The 9,234-nt window shown below is 37.9% G+C and overlaps 1 pseudogene; it reads left to right on the plus strand.

The window, feature by feature from the left end:
* The first annotated feature begins 825 nt into the window (after positions 1-825).
* Positions 826-9,143, plus strand: LOC140921075 (uncharacterized; annotated as a pseudogene).
* Positions 9,144-9,234: the final 91 nt, after the last annotated feature.

Genomic DNA, 9,234 nt, shown 5'->3' on the forward strand with positions numbered 1-9,234 from the left:
GTTTATTCAACACCTACACTTTTTTTAAGACACACACTTATGAGTGAAACCTTATACCAGGGTTTGAACAAAACTTAAGTTTAGATTCAAGATTGCGTAGTGGTAGCCTTTTGGATGTACATCATGTTTGGTTAGCATGAAGATCTCACCTAGAGTTTGATCATGTTGGAGTTATTGTCACTCCAAATAGTTTACCTATTGTTGTTGACAATATTTCAAGATAGGATTATTGGCTCTAGGAACCGTGTTTAGAACCATAGAGCCTCTCTTGTGAGAATTTCACTACATAAGCCAATAGATCCTTTCATTGTAAGAATATCCATAAAAACCAAAAAAATTATCTTATATTCAAGAGCTTATATATATATATATATATATATATTAGTTTCATTCATATCTCATGACATTTTTTTTCTCTCTTTCTAAGGAAAATAAAACATAATAGCATTTTGCATAAATTTTCAGAATTTTTGAGAAATCATACAAATCTTAGTCACGTGTTATTAAAGTGGACAGTGGGATCTAAAAAAAAAAATTTACTTTTAAAGTTCAAGCAACCTGATAATATCAATGAATGATTTGCTATTTCAATTTTTGATCCCCATATTTTCTTCACTAATAATTCGTTCTTGTTAAAAAAATTTACATAAGGCTTATGATTCCCCAACATCCAACTATCATAATTAACTAATTGATTTCATCTTCATTCATATTTTAATGCATACTCATAAAAAATAAATTAATTTATTTATTTAAAAAAACACAGAAAAATCAATAAAGTTGTTTCCCCGACACCCTTATCAGACTCGTGCAAACTCGAAGATCATGGAAGAACTTGAACAAAATCAAGAAGTGATGCGAGTGGATGTCAACCAATTGAAGGACAAGGTTGATCAAATCTTAGAAGCTATACAAGCTTTGTCAAGGAAAGGGAATACAGATGAGAATCCTCCGACTGCAAATGAAGAACACCAAACCACTCATTCTCACCTACCAGACTTTACCCCGACTACCCAACAACTTTGTACAACAACTATGCAGTTTCCTTTGTACGGCCTCCCACCCGGTTATACTCCACCTTTAGTCATCAACCCCATGGACAACAACCCAAATCACTCAACTATCAACCCCCAAAACCCAAACCAATCACGAATTCCATCTCATATGGGATATGTGCCACCCCAAAATGCTCTACCATAAGAAAATATTCCATATATTGCACCTCAAGTACCCCATTTCGATGCTAATGAGAATTGGCATCAACCTCACGTTGGGGATGATACACAATCAAAGGAAAAATTCCATGTCTTGGAAGAGCGAATAAAAGCAATTGAGGGGTATAGTGTTTATGGCCTTGAAGCTTTCGATATGTGTTTGGTTCCTGATGTGACTATCCCTCCCAAATTCAAGGTTCCTGACTTTAAAAAATACAAGGGTAACACATGTCCTAAAAATCATCTAACTATGTATTGCAGAAAAATGGCTTCTCATGCTCATAACGACAAGTTGCTCATTCACTTTTTCCAAGACAGTTTGAGTGGGGCATCATTAAGTTGGTATATGCATCTCGAGCGAAATCGAATTCGTTCATGGAAAGGCCTGGCTGATGCCTTTTTGAAACAATACAGGTACAATATTGACATGGCCCTTGATAGGATGCAATTGCAAAATTCATTGAAAAAGGACAACGAAGCTTTCAAAGAATACGCACAAAGGTGGAGGGAAATGGCCTCACAAGTAGAACCCCCATTATTTGAAAGAGAAATGGTTGGTATGTTTATGGATACTCTCCAGTCGCCTTTTTATGACAAGATGATTAGGAGTATGACATCATACTTTTCTGACCTTGTCATGATAGGAGAAATGATAGAAAGTGGGATGAGGAGTGGCAAGATCGTATGTGCAACAACTGGCATAAAAAGACCCCAGACGATATTCACAAGAAAGAAAGAAGGGGACGCTAACGTTGTAATGGTAAACCCCAGAGTCTCCTATTTTCCACCCATCAATTCTTATCGATCCCCAAATTTCCAGCCCCCGATACCACAAACTCCTTACATTCCATATCCATATGTGGCCGCAACCACATAAGCTTCATACCTTCAATATCACCCTTCAAGACCACCTTTTTATCAGCCACCACCTACCGGATTTTCCCAACAAAATCAATGGAACCAAAATTCAATTCTGAATCACTACAGACCACCTGTTAATCGGGAAAAAAGGATAACTCATTTTAATCCAATTCCCGTCACGTATAGCCAATTGTTGCCCCATTTACTTCAAAATTCAATGGTAGTCTTAAGACCAATGAAACCTCTTGAACCACCATTTCCAAAATGGTATAATCCAAATGCCAAATGTGAATATCATGCAGGAGCCGTTGGGCATTCCATTGAAGATTGTCAATCCCTAAAATCTAAAGTGCAAGAATTGATTAATGCAAAATGGCTTACCTTCAAGGAGGAAAATCCCAACATAGGGAGCAATCCTTTGCCAGGCCACGGGAATGCCTCTGTGAATGTCATTGAAGATGGGATAGATGGTCATGTGTTCACCATGGGGTCGTGTGTGGAAAATAATATATCTTTCCCAAAACCATTGGAAATTCTTCACAAAAAAGAGAATCTTAAGTCAAATCCTAGCAAGCCAAATGCAATAATTGTCCAAACACCAATCCCTTTTCCTTACGGAAATACCAAGGCAGTACTGTGGAAATACGAAGTCACATCCCATTTGGCATATCATCAACCAAGTGATGGTTGTGAACCTAAAGGAACTGATGTCACTAACATCCCAGGGATTGGTGGAATGACTCGGAGTGGTCGAGTATACACTCCTGAACAACTTAGGAAAAAAGAGGTTCATGGAGAAAAGGGAAAGAAGATATGTATCATACCATAAAAGGACAATAGACCAGTAAAAAGACGGTGTCTGAAGAAGAAGCTAATGAATTTTTGAAGTTTGTCAAGCAAAGTGAATATAAGGTGGTGGATCATCTAAATCAAACCCCTTCCAAGATATCAGTTCTCTCCTTGTTATTGAATTTTGAAGCACATAGAAGGGCACTGATGAAAGTTTTAAACGAAGCCCATGTTACTCGCGATATCATTGTCGATCAGTTTCATGGAGTTGTCGGTAACATCACTGCTAGTAGTTGTCTAAGTTTTAGCGATAATGAATTACTAGCTGAAGGAACAGAGCATAATAAAGCATTGCACATTTATGTGAGGTGTCACGATCATATTCGTGCACGAGTGCTAGTAGATAATGGTTCATCATTAAATGTCATGCCTAAATCAACACTGTCAAAACCATTTGTTGAGGGAGCCTGTTTGAAGCCTAGTGCTTTGGTGGTGAAAGCGTTTGATGGATCTAGAAGACAAGTTGTTGGTGAGATTGACCTGCCAATTCAAATCGGACCCCATATCTTTGGGATAACCTTCCAAGTGATGGATATTAAACCGGCGTACAGTTGTCTTTTAGAGAGACCATGGATTCATGCTGCTGGAGCAGTGACATCCACCCTCCACCAAAAGCTAAAGTTTATAGTGAACAATAAGCTGGTAATAATATCTGGGGAAGAAGATATGATAGTAAGTTATTTATCTTCTACAGGCTACATTGAAAACATAGAGGAAGCCATAAAGACTTCCTTTCAAGCATTAGAAATACCAATAATTGTCCAAACACCAATCCCTTTTCCTTACGGAAATACCAAGGCAGTACTGTGGAAATACGAAGTCACATCCCATTTGGCATATCATCAACCAAGTGATGGTTGTGAACCTAAAGGAACTGATGTCACTAACATCTCAGGGATTGGTGGAATGACTCGGAGTGGTCGAGTATACACTCTTGAACAACTTAGGAAAAAAGAGGTTCATGGAGAAAAGGGAAAGAAGATATGTATCATACCATAAAAGGACAAGAGACCAGTAAAAAGACGGTGTCTGAAGAAGAAGCTAATGAATTTTTGAAGTTTGTCAAGCAATGTGAATATAAGGTGGTGGATCATCTAAATCAAACCCCTTCCAAGATATCAGTTATCTCCTTGTTATTGAATTTTGAAGCACATAGAAGGGCACTGATGAAAGTTTTAAACGAAGCCCATGTTACTCGCGATATCATTGTCGATCAGTTTGATGGAGTTGTCGGTAACATCACTGCTAGTAGTTGTCTAAGTTTTAGCGATAATGAATTACTAGCTGAAGGAACAGAGCATAATAAAGCATTGCACATCTATGTGAGGTGTCACGATCATATTCTTGCACGAGTGCTAGTAGATAATGGTTCATCATTAAATGTCATGCCTAAATCAACACTGTCAAAACCATTTGTTGAGGGAGCCTGTTTGAAGCCTAGTGATTTGGTGGTGAAAGCGTTTGATGGATCTAGAAGACAAGTTGTTGGTGAGATTGACCTGCCAATTCAAATCGGACCCCATATCTTTGGGATAACCTTACAAGTGATGGATATTAAACCAGCGTACAGTTGTCTTTTAGAGAGACCATGGATTCATGCTGCTGGAGCAGTGACATCCACCCTCCACCAAAAGCTAAAGTTTATAGTGAACAATAAGCTGGTAATAATATATGGGGAAGAAGATATGATAATAAGTTATTTATCTTCTACAGGCTACATTGAAAACATAGAGGAAGCCATAAAGACTTCCTTTCAAGCATTAGAAATTGCCAATGTCGTCTTCATGGATGAAGAATATCGTTTAAAAGAACCAAAACTCTCTACCACATCATTGAAGTCTACCAAATCCATGTTAGAAGGAGGAGTTTTTGTTAATTTGGGGGAAGTTGATAGAAATACCAGAAAAGAACAATAGGTAAGGGTTGGGATATGTACCTACTCAAGCTGATGAAGAAAAGGCTGCGAAGGAAAAAAGAGAAAACAAGGTGACTCGTTGGGAAAACTGGATACCGAATTCACAGAAGATTCCTATTTGTGACATTCGCCAAAATTTTCAAAGCGCCGGAATAATATATGTTTATCGGGTGGTTGTTGTGGAAGAGGATCATGGTGATAATGATACCCTCAAGCTAGTATACCCTTGTCCTCCAAACACTAATCTAAACAATTGGAAGATCATCGAGTTTCCCGTGTTTGTTGATTCGTGTTCAAAGTAATTATGTATTTTTAACTCCTTTTGCTCTGCCCAAGGCTATAAGGATAACTAATTAGGGCATATGTATTTCAATTTTGTACTTGTTATCAATAAATGCATTTTTGAATTCTCCAACTGGTTTTGTTTTTTCTCTTTTCTCTTTCTTTTGGCAATCCTTATTCATATTTTCTTTTTTCCCTTTTTTCTTCTTAATTTAAACAATGCATAGTCGAAAATGAATATGTTGAAAATAGCAGCGCTAGAACCATTTCTTGTAATTTTGAACGTCTGATTAATCATGTTGATGAGGATTGTGAAGACGATTGTGAGCCTCCTCCAGAACTAGAAAGCTTAATTGAACAGGAAGCTAAGATAATCCAACCCTATCAAGAACCTGTTGAGGTGATCAACTTAGGGAATGAACATGATAAGAAAGAAGTTAAAATTGGTATGTCTATGAAAGAAAGTGAACGAGAAAAGCTGGTTAAACTTTTATTTGATTATGTGGATGTCTTTGTATGGTCATATCAGGATATGCTTAGGCTAGATACTAACATAGTTGAACAAAAGCTACCACTCAAGCCTGACTACGCTCCAATTAAACAAAAGTTGAGAACGATGAGACCTGATATTCACTTAAAATTAGAGAAGAGGTCAAGAAGCAATTTGATGCTGGTTTCTTAGCAGTAGCAAAATATCCTCAATGGGTGGCTAATATCGTACCAGTTCCAAAGAAAGATGAAAAGGTTCGAATTAAGATAATCCAACCCTATCAAGAACCTGTTGAGGCGATCAATTTAGGGACTGGGCATGATAAAAAAGAAGTTAAAGTTGGTATGTCTATGAAAGAAAGTGAGCGAGAAAAGTTGGTTAAACTTTTAATTGATTATGTGGATGTCTTTGCATGGTCATATCAGGATATGCCCGGGTTAGATACTAACATAGTTGAACACAAGCTACCACTAAAGCCTGAATACACTCCAATTAAACAGAAGTTGAGAAGGATGAGACCTGATATGTCGCTTAAAATTAGAGAAGAGGTCAAGAAGCAATTTGATGCTGGTTTCTTAGCAGTAGCAAAATATCCTCAATGGGTGGCTAATATTGTACCAGTTCCAAAGAAAGATGGAAAGGTTCGAATGTGCGTTGATTATCGGGATTTAAATAAAGCTAGTCCTAAAGATGATTTTCCTCTACCTCATATTGATGTCCTAGTGGATAGCACTGCTCAATACTCTCTTTTCTCCTTCATGGATGGTTTCTCAGGGTACAATCAAATCAAGATGGCTCCCGAAGATATGGAAAAAACTACGTTCATCACACAATGGGGGACTTTCTGCTATAAAGTGATGCCATTTGGATTGAAGAATGCCGGGGCAACCTATCAAAGAGCAATGGTAACCTTGTTTCATGACATGATGCATAAGGAAATAGAGGTTTACGTGGATGATATGATCGCAAAATCTCGAACTGAAGAAGACCATGTTGTTAACCTTCAAAAGTTATTTGAGCGACTAAGGAAGTTCAAACTTCGTTTAAACCCTGCTAAATGCACATTTGGTGTAAGATCAGGCAAATTACTTGGGTTTATCGTTAGTCAAAAAGGGATAGAGGTGGACCCAGATAAAGTAAGAGCAATACAAGAAATGCCGGCTCCACGCACTGAAAAAGAAGTTCGTGGCTTTTTGGGTAGATTGAATTACATTGCAAGGTTTATATCGCACCTCACCGCTACATGCGAGCCGATTTTCAAATTGTTGCGCAAAGACCAAAAGGTTGAATGGAATGAGAATTGTCAAAAAGCTTTCGAAAAGATTAAGCAGTACTTATCAAAACCTCCCATCCTAGTGCCTCCTGTTCATGGGAAACCACTTATTATGTACTTAACATTACTTGACGAGTCAATGGGCTGCGTACTGGGGCAGCATGATGAATCTGGTAGGAAAGAACATGCTATTTATTATTTGAGCAAAAAGTTCACCAGTTGTGAAATAAGATATTCACTGCTCGAACGAACATGTTGCGCATTGGCATGGGCTGCTCGTCGGTTGAGGCAATACATGTTATGTCATACAACTTGGTTGGTGTCTAAAATGGACCCAATTAAGTACATCTTTGAAAAACCTGCTCTTACTGGAAGGATCGCTCGTTGGCAGATGTTGTTATCTGAATACAATTTGGTATATGTTACACACTATCAAAGGAAGTGCACTAGCAGAGTATTTGGCCCAACAACCGGTAGAAGATTATCAATCAATGCAATGTGAATTCCCCGATGAAGGCATAATGACTTTATTTGAAGAGACTGAATTGATGGTGCTTCTAATGCGTTAGGGCATGGAATTGGAGCCATTTTGATTTCTCCAGAAAACCAGTTCACTCCATTTACGGCTAAGGTGTGTTTTTATTGTACAAACAATATTGCTGAATATGAAGCATGTGTTATGGGCATTAAAGCGGCTATTGAATCAAATGTAAAATTTCTTGAGGTATATGGAGACTCATTGTTGGTCATCCATCAGACGAAAGGAGATTGGGAAACGCGAGATTCTAAATTGATTCCGTATCACACCCATATCAAAGAATTGACAGAACACTTTGAGAAGATTACTTTTCACCATATCCCTCGAGAAGAAAACCAGTTAGCTGACGCCTTGGCCACTTTGTCGTCAATGTTCAAAATAACCACTAATCAAGACGTGCCGGTCATAAAGATTCAACAAAGAGATAAACCTGCATATTGCTTATCAATAGAAGAAGAGTTTGATGGCAAGTCGTGGTTTTATGACATCAAATCATATGTTAAGAATAAGGAATATCCATTGGGTATTTCAGAGAACAACAAAAGGGTTTTAAGGAGATTGTCAATGAATTTCTTCTTGAATGGCAATGTGCTTTATAAGAGAAATCATGATATGGTTCTCCTCAGATGTGTGGATAAAGCAGAAGCGGAGAAAATTATCCAAGAGGTTCACGAAGGTTCTTTTGGAACTCATGCAAATGGGCACACAATGGCAAGAAAAATCTTAAGGGCTGACTACTATTAGTTGACCATGGAATCCGATTGCTTTAGTCACATAAAGAAATGTCACAAATGTCAAATCTATGCTGATAAAATACATGTACCATCCACTTCTTTGAATGTTTTAACATCACCATGACCATTTTCAATGTGGGGAATGGATGTTATAGGACTCATCGAGCCTAAGGCTTCGAATGGACACCGGTTTATCCTAGTAGCTATTGATTATTTCACAAAATGGGTTGAAGTTGCTTCTTATGCCAATGTGACAAGAAGTGTGGTTGTCAGATTCATCAAAAGAGAATTGATTTGTCGATATGGATTGCCAAATAAGATAATCACTGATAACACGACTAATCTGAATAACAAAATGATGAAAGAGTTGTGTGATAATTTCAAAATCCAGCACCATAATTCTTCTACATATCGTCCGAAAATGAATGGGGCTGTAGAAGTAGCAAATAAGAATATCAAGAAGATCATACAGAAGATGGTGGAGACATATAAGGATTGGCATGAAATGCTTCCCTTTGCATTACATGGCTATAGAACCTCTGTTCGTACCTCAACAGGGGCAACTCCTTTCTCATTGGTGTATGGAATGGAAGCGGTACTTCCCATCGAAGTTGAAATTCCCTCGATCAAAGTCCTGATGGAAACAAAACTAGAAGAGGCAGAGTGGGTTCAATCATGATATGACCAATTGAATCTCATAGAAGAAAAAAGAATGATAGCTTTGTGTCATGGTCAGCTATATCATAAAAGACTCAAAAAAGCCTACGAGAAAAAAGTTCGTCCTCGAGAGTTTCGAGAAGGAGAATTAGTGTTAAAGAAAATATTGCTCATAAAAAAGGATTCTCGGGGAAAGTGGACTTCGAACTACGAAGGACCATATGTTGTGAAAAAAACTTTCTCTGGGGAGCTCTAATACTCGCAGAAATGGACGGAGATGAGCTTCCACTTCCAGTAAACTCAGATGCAGTCAAGAAATATTATGCTTAAAAAAAATAGAAAATTGGGCTCGCTAGGTTGAAAACCTGAAAAGGCGACCTAGGCAAAAATTAGAGCATCCCGATGGATTGAAAACTTGGAA

The sequence above is a fragment of the Cicer arietinum genome, chromosome 1, assembly GCF_000331145.2.
Source record: "Cicer arietinum cultivar CDC Frontier isolate Library 1 chromosome 1, Cicar.CDCFrontier_v2.0, whole genome shotgun sequence".
Lineage (NCBI taxonomy): Eukaryota > Viridiplantae > Streptophyta > Magnoliopsida > Fabales > Fabaceae > Cicer > Cicer arietinum.